The 13,160-nt window shown below is 29.6% G+C and overlaps 1 long non-coding RNA gene across 3 annotated transcripts; it reads left to right on the forward strand.

The window, feature by feature from the left end:
* Nucleotides 1-2,311: 2,311 nt before the first annotated feature.
* On the forward strand, nucleotides 2,312-8,641 carry LOC145589470 (uncharacterized). 3 transcript variants are annotated; one of them, XR_014101684.1, is made up of 5 exons: nucleotides 2,312-2,380; nucleotides 2,469-2,540; nucleotides 3,332-3,450; nucleotides 7,568-7,655; nucleotides 7,757-8,641. It is a non-coding gene; the product is annotated as an uncharacterized LOC145589470 (long non-coding RNA). The 3 variants fall into 3 exon arrangements; XR_014101686.1 differs by having other exon boundaries at nucleotides 8,214-8,641; XR_014101685.1 differs by having other exon boundaries at nucleotides 7,575-7,655.
* The last annotated feature ends 4,519 nt before the right edge of the window (nucleotides 8,642-13,160 follow it).

The raw sequence follows: 13,160 nt of genomic DNA on the forward strand, positions 1-13,160 counted from the left end.
TAAAAAAATAAATAAAAAAATATTACATAAGTCATTTAATTTCAACTAACTCTATTTCAATTGACTATTATTGTATCATACTTTATAAATCCATGCATTGCACTGGGCCAAAACTAGTTTATTTTAAGGTGACACTTTTCTTTATGAGTAAGTTTTATACTTTGTCTTTTTAGAGACTCATTAGCTTATCATTCTCTCTCCTCTTCTTAATATGTGCCTAAATTAAACGTGTTAAAAATCAAGACAGAATAAATACTCTTTTGGGTTAATACTCTCTCCCAACTTTTAATCACCCCATTCAATTATATTAGGACTCTTTTATTTTTCTGACTCTTAGGTTTTTAGAATTAGTTTAGAATTCTTATTATTTTTAGAATGAAAAAGTGAGAAAAATCATAGAAAAATGGAATATTATTTGGTGACAAAGATGATTTAGAGATTCAACCATCAATCACTTGAGCATTTCTTATTCTCTCTCTTTATTGCTTTAATTTACTTGTTTTTCCTAGTTCAATGTTTTATGCTTTGCTTGTTATTTGTTTTGCTTTTTAGTTGTTATGGTACATTCTATTCACCTGATTTTTACTTTTCCGAACTTATCTTATTTTATCTGAACTTATTAATCCTTATTAGAATTTATTTTAGTTATAAATTGAACTCCCTGATTAACCCTTATCACAACTTATCTGAAATTATTTTTCCTGAATTTATCTTATATGAACTAATTAACCCTTATCTAAACTTATTTTTCCTAAAATAAGTGGAAACAAGGTGAGCAGAATCGAAACCTTAATCATTGTATGAATCTTAATTGTTTTTGTTAATAATCTTACTTAATTAGTCTTATTAAGTTTGTGGTTTTGTTCTTTGTTTATCATGTTTAATCTTTTATTTTTAGGCTAGGTTATAACTAGGGGAGGAGGAGAAGAGTACAATGACAATTGATTTCAAATGTTGATGATTGATTGTTGATGATTCATGCTTGTGTTGTTGGGTAATTGGTTTAATTCCTTAAGGCTTTTTCGGTTAATGGTTTCAATTTTTTGCACACTCCTACTCTAAACACCCACCCTTCCCTTTACAACATATTCATGCTTATTCTTTTTTTTTTAAAAAAAAAATGGTTTACTAAAAACTCAATACTTAGACAACTTTAATGGGGTTGCCAGGCCCCCACCCCAGTTAATCTCCATGATAAACAAAAATAATTTAATAGTGGTTTTGAGCAAAACCGCTATTTAGTCTTAAAATCGCGTAGCAATATTTAGGCAACATCGCTACCTCAAGTAGTGGTTTTATCCATTTTCACCGCATAAATTACACTTTTCCCGTGATAAACAAAACTTGTCCATGGTTAGGAGTTAAGAATGACTGGTAACTTTCAAAAAAAAAAAAAGTGATCAGTAAGGCCTTGTTTAGTTCAATTTATTTTCTTATTTAGAAAAAATAAGTTGATATCAAATCTAATCAGAAAAAATAAGTTCAGATCAGATCATCGTTTTATGTGTAGTTTTTTATCGCTAAATATCTTTAATTTCGTAGTGAAAAAAATTATGAAAATAACATATTAATTCCTCTGGGTTTTTTTATTGGAGCTGTTTCTTTTATCACGCTTGTCGATGCACAACTTTAACTTTCAATAATTCTCTATAAGTAAAAATTGTAAAAGTTATATATTATGATAGTATTTATTGATACGATTCTAATAAGATCTCACATGAATATGGTTTTTCCTTGCATATTATTCACAAAACACGGTCAAACGTGGGGTAATGAATAGTGTAAAAGTCAAAGCGGGTCAAGTGAAAAAGAACGGAGCAAGTAATAAAATACACATTATTATGAATCTAACAAGACTCCACTTAGGCCCTGTTCTCTTCACCTTACAAAAATAATATTAAGTAAAAATAATTTCAGTTCAGTAAAAATAAGTTCAGTTCAGTAAAATTAATTTCAGTTCAGTAAAATAATTTCAGTTCAGTAAAAATAAGTTCATTCAGTATAATTCAGTTTTCTTAAAGAAGAATTATAATAGAAAATCAGTAAAAATAATTACAATTCAGCAAAAATAATTTCAATTCAGTAAAATTAATTTAAGTTCAGTAAAAATAATTTAAGTTCAACAAATATAATTTTGTTTCACTAAAAATAATTTCAGTTCAACAAAAATAAGGTGAAGAGAATGGGGCCTTAGTATATTTTTTCTTTGTATGAACTTGTTGAGGCTGATTTATTGCCTCCTACTGCCTAATAAATTCGCTGAAGGCTTCCCGTCAAAAAAAAAAAAAAAAAAAAAAAAAAAAAAAAAAAAAAAAGATTAAACTTTGGTCAAATTAGACAATAAGATAGGTCAAATTAGATAAGCAAATAATCGTATCAGGTAAACAAAACAGGAGGCAGTAACGTCTTTATTTGATTTTGATTTTTGTATCCTCTCTTTTATTTTCTTTCCTCTTTCCTTTTTATAGGATGATTTTTAGAGATTGCTCATCTTCAACCTCACTTCCTTCGTGGATTTTCTAGGTTTCGACGACAAATAGGTAAGCCAATAATTTCTCATTTCTATTTAATTTTTTTGTTTATGGTTTTTGTTCAGTATTTAGTGATTAGGCTTAGGATTCTTCTACTGACTAACTTCTCCGTAATAATCTAATATAGTTAGTTTTTTATTTTTTATTTATTTTTTTTTTAGGGAAATCTAAAATAGTTAGTTCAGAAGGTGGTTTGATTTGATTTATGAAAATTGAAGTTAGGTGTTTCTTTTGGGAATTCTTCGTGTGTAATTGTAATGCATTTTTAATGTGGAAAATTGAATTTTGGACATTGTTATTTCTTTGAGCAAGTTAGATACGGAGTATTGATTTAATGCCTGTAAATTTGTGCCTTTTAATTTCTAGTTGTGCTTTTTATGCTGTCTATGTTAAACAGATTTCTATGTTTAGTTATGAAACCAATTTTTTTTTTTTGACTGAGAAAGTTTATTAAAATTGAATTAAGGAAGGTGTATTCAGCCTTAATTCTTCTTGTAATGGAAGGATGATGCAGTATCGAGCTTCATATAATCGTATCTAAGAGGAGCTTGATCTGTAGGTTTTCGGGTTTAAAAAAAGTGGTTCAATATTTAGGTTTAGGCTTTGGTATGTGCTGAATTAACAGTTTCAGTGATTTATTTTGTATAAAGTATTCTTGAGTTTCCGAAAAAGTTTGAATTTGGGGTAAGTGGATTTACATGATTGAAAGACGAGGGCTTTGCCTGTATTTAATTGCTTATCTGCAATCATATTTGCTTCTTTTTTCGATATATATTAATCTCTTTGTATTTATCATGTAGATGCTCGGAGATGAAAACGGAAAAAGAGCCTGTGGTCATTCATACAAAGGTGAGAATGAAGATTATGTGGCCAGGTTTCATCCGAGATTATAGCACTGGAGGATCTCAACATTGTTATGGTTTGTTTCTTGTTCTTCCCTACCCCCCTTTAACGTTTAATTCTGCTTACGTAGTATAATGGGATTGATGCTTAAGGCATTTCCTTTGTCTTACCTCTCCCTGGCTATATCTTTGTATTTTTATGTTTCAGTTTTGGTGAATTGTCGTTGTTTGTTTCTTTGATGTAGCCTACATGTGGCCATGATTGTTTTCTACGAGCCCAAAGTCATTACCTCAATAATTTAAAGAGAAAATAAAGACTACAGATCTAATTGGTCAGTTAATCACATAGTGTTCATCAGTTTTAGTTAAGTTAACAACCAAGTTACATCCAATTTAAAATTTAATCAATTTTAAAGCTGTTAAACTTCCAAGTTGTCGGTGATCGAGTCACAGCTTATTTGGAATTATTTTCAAGGTAAAGCTAGTTTTTCAAAGCAACACGCAGTACAGAAATAGGGTTTTACTTATTTCATTTGATGATAAATATGACACAAGAACATAGTTACACACGTTCTTGCACACACATATTAGCTGCATCACAAATTTACAGCATCACAACCACATTATAAATGATTTTGCGCTTACCGTGATTGAGAATTAGACCGCAATAGCCGATTCCACCTCATCCCTGCAAAAGTCGTTAGCGACCATGCTTGCGATTGTGACACCGTATCCGAGATTTAAAACCACGATTAGAGTGGGTAATAATGTTTAAATAAGGGTAAAAGTATAACTTTGTTAACAAACTTTAATTTTTATTGCGTCAAGTATCATGCATTTTTTAGGAAGTGTTGCAAGTAAAAATAGTGGAAATATAGTCCTTACAATTGTACTTTCTTAACCACTAAATAAAAAAAATTTAAGTATTATTGATCACATGCATTTCATGTTGTCATCCTCATCAAAGGGACCACTAACACCCTTGTAATTTATATATAATTTAACATCCAAAAATATTCCTAAAAAATAAAGAAGGATGATTTGGTTATGTTGATGCATGGTAAATGAGAATGATTGTGAAGTTTGGAGGGATTATGTGTGTTTTTGGATAAAATTAATGGTAGAATTAGATAAGAAATAAGTGGTGAGTGGTATATAATTAAATAAGAATAATCTATTGCATTAATCCGTAATCATATATAATCATATAATAAACTAACATATTGGCGATATTAGACATACAAAGAGTTAAGAAATCTTATCACTCACATTAGAATGTGAAAGTGATCCATGTGATGATGATAAGAGTAAATACTAAATAGGAAATGGATCACTAATCACCTTTCAATTGAATCCACCTTAATTTATTATTTTATCATGTATTAGTTTTTTTTTTCTCCATTTATCTATTCAACCACTCACCATTTATTTTTTATCTCGTTCTACATTGAATTATATTCGAAAAACACAAAATATCATTTAATATCATCGCTGACCATGCATCCCAATAATCAAGATTATTTTTCTGTTATTCTCCTTTGTGGAAAAATTAAGGGCTAAAATTATGTTTAATTTTTAAATTTTTTTTAGTGAACCTTAAGATGAAGACGACACTTTTCATTAGATTGGAAAAAGATTTATGGAGGTTTCCAGCGAGACAAAAAATTGTGTGATTTTGGTTGTATTTCGATTCTCAAAATAATTTAAAAGTATTATTTATTAAAATTCTATGTATTTTGATTATAATTAATAACAATTCATTATTAACTGTTTTTATTCATTATTTTACTTTTGCATTTTTATTGTCCCTACCCTAATTAATCTTCACACTAACTTAAAAATAGAGTATTTGATTTTGTTTGCTTATCAATTACTCTCTATGTATCGGCTTAATTTTTTATACTTTCTTTGTGATCGTTCCTGTATTAAATTTTACGCTTTTATTTTGGATAATGACCCTACTAATCCCTTATATCGAAATAATAAACATAATTTGTCTTTTCATATACTTCTCTCCGTTTTCCTAAGTTTGACTCATTTTTCATTTTCATCCGTTTTTCTAAGTTCTACTCACTTAGTCACTTTTACTTTACTCCATGTACAACTTTTATTTATTTATTTTTTATCATTCACAACCCCACTTAGGTGAGGCCCAATATCGTTTCATAAATCTCTTACTCTTTATCTCTCTCTTCTTTGATACAAAAGTACCAACATGCGTGATTTGCATTTCCACTTTTCCTTAATAGTTTGCGTAACTATTATTAATGTTAAGTAAATTGTTGTAAAATTAATATTAATATATGCTTCCTCCATTCCTTAAAGACTGTTTCATTTGGAATCTTTGGCACTTTCCAATGCATTATTGTAATAAAAGAATATCTCTAAGATATGTATTACAAAAGTTGACATGTTTGGAAACGAAATATCGAGACACTTTTAAAAAGATCTAAATGGGACAATCTTTTAGGAATGGAGGGAGTTATATTTCAATATTAATTTTTTTTATATATAATTAGATATATATTAAAGGTCAAACTTGGATCGCCAAACATGCCTAATTAACCACTTTAATTATTCTAAGATAGGTAAGTATTTTTTCTATATAAATCTTTTCTTCCACTATGAAAAAATTAGTTTCTACACCCTCACATTCAAATTATAAAACTCTGTAATCAATTTTATTTTTCAACAATGCAACATCTTATTATTTGATTTCAAAATCTGCTTTTATAGTGAAATTACAATTACAACCAAGTAACCTATCTTCTATACATAATCTACTTCTAATTTGATTAATATTCTCACTATTCTCAATAACCTAGGACTTGGTTTAGGATTATATAATACTTTTTTAGTTTTTTAATAGTTGCATCACTTCCCTAGAATAGAAATGTCATGATACTTGCAACACATTATAATTGGAAGTTTTTTTTTTTTTTTTTTTTTTTTTTTTTTTTTTTTTTTTTTTTTGCTCTTGGGTTGAAATTTGTACTATTACCCTTATTTTAATCTCATGACCTACTAAATTATACTCCTAACAGTCTCTCACCCTCATTTTAAGTGTATTTAATCATGTGAGCACTTTTCTTAACTATCGTGAAAAAGTGTGTTACACGTATCAAAAAACAGAGGAAGTATAGTATACTTTGATTATTGTAGAAGGTGGTTTGATTTGATTTGTGAAAATTGAACTTTGGTGTTTCCCTTATGAATTTATCATATGCAATTATAGTTGCTCAATAATTAGCATTTTTAATGTGAAAATAGAATTTTGACCTTTGTTTTTAACCAATTTTGTTGATTATTTTAAATTTGCATTTTTATTTACCCTCTCTTAATTTAATCTTCATACCAAATTACCAACCTTAAAATAGATTTTATTTGACTTTGGTGACCTATGAATTACTCCCTATGTATTGGATCACTTTTTACTTTTTTTTTAATACTTCGGTTTCATATTGTTTGAATCAAATGAGTTTGCACAGACTCCTAGTCAAAATTTGTTCATTAGTGTTAAATGAAAAAAGAAAGAGAGTTAATACTTTCCTTATCATTATCCCATATTAAATTTTACACTTTTATTTTGTCTACTAATTCGTTCATATAAGATAATTAACACAATGTCTTTTTGCAATTTACTTGCAACCAAGTTGAATGGACCACAAACCAAGGAAAAGGTGAGAGGAGATGAAAAAGGCAATATTACTCTCATTAACCCATTGCCCACTAGAAATTTGCACCCAATATTGTCAATATCTAACCTGTATCTAGCATCCTATTCCAATCCTGACCAACACCAAGATCCCTTAAATCATCCCATTGGAATACAAACCAATTCCTTGCATCTTTCGTGCCATCCTCATTGTCTAAGTGATTCTGTCGTTAGTAGGTGGTGCGTCAAGTTAGTTAATTGGTAAAAAAAAAAAAAAGAGAGGTGAGTCTTGGATGCATTTTCACTTGCTTGCTGTTAAAAGACAACCTATGTTGCTAGTAGATGGTGTGTTTGGTACTTATTAGGAGTTCAAACTAAAGACTGTTCTTTCATAGACTTGTATCGTCTAATACAACTCAAGTGCAAATAAATAGAATTTTCCTAATATTCTTAAGATTTGACCTAGGTATTTATTAATTAAGTTCCATTTCTAGTTTGCCACTTCATATATTTCACATGCATGGTTTCTCATCTGTTAGACCACAGGATAAGAGAACTAAAGAGAGTAATGGAGATTTTCTGGTGACCTTTTAATGCTAATATCTCGCGAGGGTAATCTTTGGCCAGGTTAGCACTTTTCTTTCTTCTGTATAGGCCACAGCTCCCTGGATTGTTGGTATATTGTACATTTTAGATCGCATACTCAACATGTACTGTTGCTGTTTCAGGCTTTCAGCTATAAGTTTTTATCTGCTTGCATGTTGGCTGAAGTTGGAAATATGTTAAGTTAATACTGCTTTCAGTTTAACTTTGTTCCTCACTTCCCTATAATAAGTGCTCTTTGGCCTTAACTGTCTTTTCATCCTCTGTTATTTTGTTCAATTCATTGTAAATCCAATCTTTTAAAAAAGAGAAATTATATATTGACAATGCTTATTAGCCCAAAGTTAAAGATTCGATCATGAAATGATGTTATTCTGTGATCTGACAAGGATAATTTGTCAAATTGCATTTTTGTAGTATGCTAGGAAACAGAATAAGATACAGAGGATGAAAAGATAGTATTTTGATGTCTCAAGATTTTAGACTACATTGAAATTGATTTATGAGAATATTTTATGTTTTATCAAAATAACACTACTCTTTGTTTTTGCTGCATTCGATAACTCATTTTTTTATATTCAGAAAGTGTTGAGCAGTTTGAAAGTGGAAGAATTGTTGATCATTGGAGGTTGATGCATGGCAAATGTGTTTTTTATGCTTAGTTTCTCTATTTCAAATCATTATATTTGGTTTGTATCTACCCATCTATTGAGAATGAGAAAGTTGATGCTGGCATAGTCGCATAGGAATTATTCATTAGCTAAAGCACTGTTGGTGTGCTGTGAAATGTATGTGTATCGCCGGATCAGTGTATATTTACCAGTAGTGGGGTTTTATCAAGTACTCTGTAGTCTGTACTAGATAGGCTATTAAGCTCAATTGGTAGAGCAATGTGCCTATAGTTGCACATGATGTGGTTTCGACTCCCACATAGTCTAGATTAAGCTTGTTTATTACTGATTACAAGCAGGAAAGTCATAAAATAGTAACAATTGTTACGCTTTGGCCAATGATTCTCTTGGTAGAGTTTGAACTTGTGACGTAGAGCCTTTTTATCTCACATCTCATCTTCTTTTTTTTTTTTTTTTTTTTTTTTTTTTTTTTTTTTTTTCTCTTTCTTCTTACACATTCACCTTAATTTTTTTTTTTTTTTTTTTTTTTTTTTTTTTTTTTTTTTTTTTTTTTTAATTAATTTACATTCCACAGTAAATGAGTACTACTACTCCCGTAGTTTTTTTTTTTAGTTCACATGGCGATCGTATATATACTGTAAATATTTCAGGAAAATCAAGGGAGGGAGAAAGATGAGCATTAAAAGTAGTAACTAGTAAATACCATGGAGGCTCCACCTCGGGACCCACCCGCATACCCGATTTACACATCATGGAGCTTCTTAATCTGAAAACAGCATGCGGCTGGGATTATTGCTATATTGAACACTACTATTATATGCTTCTTCTACGTAATCAGTTATCTCTTATATAAAATAAACATTAAATTTAAAAATTAAGGTCCAATTCAAACTAAAATCTTAGGGCTTGTTTGGCATTGTTTTTTGTTTTCAGTTTTCGATTTTCTGTTTTTTTGAAAATAAAAAACCAAAAACAGAAAACAAGAAAAAGGTGTTTTCACTTTTCTGTTGCCAGTTTTTAAATTTATCATGATTTTAATAAGTTTGCCTAATTTTTGTTTTATTATATGACATATATCATATGAGTTTGAAATCCAAAAAACTAAAAAACAGAAAATCACAGCGATGCCAAACGATCCCTTAGTAAAATATGTATGGTTTTTTGACCTAGAAAATACAAAGATTGTACTCGAAATCTCAGATATGCAAAACGCAATACCTTACGTCCTTTCGTACTTGCTTTTTTTTTTTTTTTTTTTTTTTTTTTTTGAGGAAAACTCGCTTATTTATTTAGTTGCATCATAATATCGATTATCGAGTATCATTTAAACAAGTACTTTAGATCTGATGAAAGTATTATGATATATGGTGATATACTTAAAAGTCAGAGAAACTTTATGAACACCGATCCTTTACAGCTTGTTTAATTTGGATGGAGAGAAGTGGAGGGAAGGGAAGGGAAGGGGAGGGAAAGGAAGGGATGAGTTTTCCTCTATTTGGATAGCAAAAATGGGAGGTGAGGGAATTGGGAGGAAGAGAAATGGAAGGAAATTATTTCCTTCTACAATTAAGAAACAAATCTCTCCAAATTAGAGAACATTTGGAAGGAAACTGGTTTTTATTTTCTCCACCTTGCTACTGTTTGTCGTCTCCACCACCTGTCGTCATCTTCCGCCGCCATTTCCATCGCAACATTCACCGCCATATCTGGTTTTGATTTACAAAAATCGATTGATAATGAAATCTGATTTACAAATTGATTATGATCTTCAAAAATTGATTTTCTGGAAAAAAAAAAAGAAAAAGTTTTGGTTTTAATTTTCAGAAAATGCGGTCTTCTTTTTCTAAAACCAACATTCAGAAACTTTGTTTTGATTTTCGAAAATCGATTTTCAGAAATTTTGGTTTTAATTTTCAAAATCAATTTTCAGAAAATTTCGTTTTGGAAAATTATAGGAAAGAAAATTTGATTTCCAGAATTTTTGATTTTGGAAAATTAATATGTAAGAATTTTATATTTCCAGAATTTTATATTTTGAAATTTTGATGTGTGAATTATTGATTTTGAAAAATTGAGAACTTCAATTCATATTATCACAAGAACAAACACATTGATGTAGCCATGGGTAAAATTAACAGGAACAAGCAAATTCTCTCACTCTCTTTTCCTTCCTTTTCTCTGTTATCCAAAAGAGGGATTTTGTTTTCTTCACGCCTCCCCTTCCTTCATCTTCCTTCCCCTCCCTTTCCTTCCAAAAGTTCTATCCAAACACAGTGTTAATGAAATATTCTTTGGGTGTTAATGAAGCTTTGAATTGTAACCTCAAATTTAAGCTTTGAATTTGTTACTTGGTTTTTTTAACTTAATTGGCTATAATCCTTTATCTTCACTGCTCCCATTTAAAAATATCTGCCCATCCTAACCAAATCGAGGGGAAAAAAAAAGTAGAAACTGCAAAGTATGTTCTGTTTACCTGGACGATATGTAGAAAAAATATGTCCACAAAAAAAAAAATGAAGATCCCTGTTAAAAGTGGGATTGTATTGGAATAATCGGAATGTAAGATTGTTTAGAAAAGACGGAGCAAAGGTGAGATTATTTATTTCTATTTTTCCTTTATATAATAAAAAAAGATGGTCTAATAAATAATGTCAACTGCTCTTGGACCGGAGGGAAAAATATTGGTAAGAAAAATATGGTCAAAATAAGCATATGAATTGTGCAAAATTCAAATTGTTTAGATTATTACAAAACGAAGGGAGTAATTAAAATAAGTTTTAATAAAATCTAACTAGTGTGTGGCCCGGGCGATGCTCGGGTTGTTACTTTGAACACTTGTAATTGAATAGATATATTCATTCTTTATTATTTATTTATTCATTATTTGTTTGTTTTTAATAGTTTTGCATTAAATCTTTGAATAAATTATTTATTGAACAATTATTGACTATTTATATAAACATATTCTTTGTATAAAATTTATAATGTAATAAAAATAAGAACATAATTATTATCAAAATAACATAATCGATTTTTTTTGTAAGAACTGCTGTTCTTAAAGGTACAGATCTCCAATCCATATATATATATATATATATATATATATATATTTATGAGTCGAATATAAAAGCATGATTATTTTATGTAGATGAGATGGTAAGTCATCTAATGTGTATTTTTGCGGTTGTGGGTTTGAATCTCATGATAGGCATTTTTCAAATATGAATATGATAACGTGGTGAGGGTGCCACGTGGCACATAAACTGCCACGTGGCACATAAACTGCCACGTGGCACATAAACATTAGTAAATTCAATTAAGTTCAGAACCAAGTGAATTTAACACCATTAACACAACTTTTCACTATAACCTTTCAATATCTCAACACTCAGAATCTACGCATTTCATTTATTAAAAAAAAATAAATACCAATAACTATCTATCCAACTAACTTAATAATATATCTTTAGCAAATAATATATCTCGTGCATTAGTACGAGAATGTTCTAGTGTCACTAACTTAATAGATTAGTTTCTCTCAATAAATACTTTTATATGTATAATTTTCTACTCTAGCATATTATTAAATAATACAAACAATTTAGTGTGTTGAATTGTTGATAGGTATGAAAATCAAAATCTTACAAGTAAACTTGAAAACTTTTCAAGGTGTTGAGAGTAGCCCATTGATTTTATTTTGTTTTGATTTTTTGATGTTAAGTACTCCTAACTTAAGTTGACAAAATGACAATAGTTGTATAAGTTGCATGGTCAAAAAAAATTGCATGGTCAATAATGATCAAAGGGAGGCTTATTAATCTTTCTATGGTCAATTCATCATACCCAAATGAATTTTTTTATTAGGTATCAACTTCAAAAAAGGATGATTCTACATTTATACTTCGTATTATTCTTTCATATCAACTAAAAAAAAAATTGTTTGCCTAAAAAAAAAAAAAAAAAAAAGAAATTGGTCATAATTAATTAGGATCTAAGAATTTGTATTACAAAGTATGAAAAAATGGATAAAGGGAGCTTAAATTAAAGTGCAACTTTCGTGTTCAATAGACAAAAGTCAAAATTGGTCAAATTATAGAGAAGCCAACCGAGTAACAACTATAATGAAATCAGATTGACTCAAAAGTTGATCATGTTCTTAGCGATCCCAAAGTATCTTCAAGTCATTTTATTGAAGGACCTTAGCAGTGTAAAGTGGCCTCATTTATTGCTGGTTTGTGGGGGTAGATTCGATTTTAGTTCTACACAAACTTTCATATGTGATTAGCCACACCGTGTGGCCAGCCACATTTTTTTTTTCTGAAAGAATGGTCGGGGTTTCAGAGGTTACTCGGTCAATCAAGGGTAACTTGGTTAGGGGTTGTTCGGTCACTCGGTCAAGGGTCACTCAATCGGTCAAGAGTTACTCAACTAGTCAGGGGTTACTTGGTTAGGGGTCACTCAACTGGTAAGGGATTACTCGGTCGGTTAGGGATTATTCGATCGGTTAGAGATTACTCAGTCGGTCAGGGATGACTAGCCACACCCAAAAGTTGTTGTTAGAACAAAAATTGTTGTTATTTCAATATGTTATTCTGTTTATTACTTTGTTTCATTAAAGTTTGCTTGTTTTGGGCTTTGCAGCTCTCCTTCACCAAGAAAAAAGACACAAGATTGAGGTCTTAGGCCTTGTTTTTGTTCACCTTATTTTTACTTATTTCAAAAAAAATAAGTTAAGATCAGAAAAAATAAGTTAAATCATAAAAAATAAGTTCAGATCAGATCATCGTTTTATATGCAGTTTTTTTATCGCTAAATATCTTTAATTTCGTAATTAAAAAAATTGTGAAAATTACATATTAATAAAATACACATTATTACGAAATTAACAAGATCCCAT

This window comes from Chenopodium album, chromosome 17, assembly GCF_948465745.1.
Source record: "Chenopodium album chromosome 17, dcCheAlbu1.1, whole genome shotgun sequence".
Classification (NCBI taxonomy): domain Eukaryota; kingdom Viridiplantae; phylum Streptophyta; class Magnoliopsida; order Caryophyllales; family Amaranthaceae; genus Chenopodium; species Chenopodium album.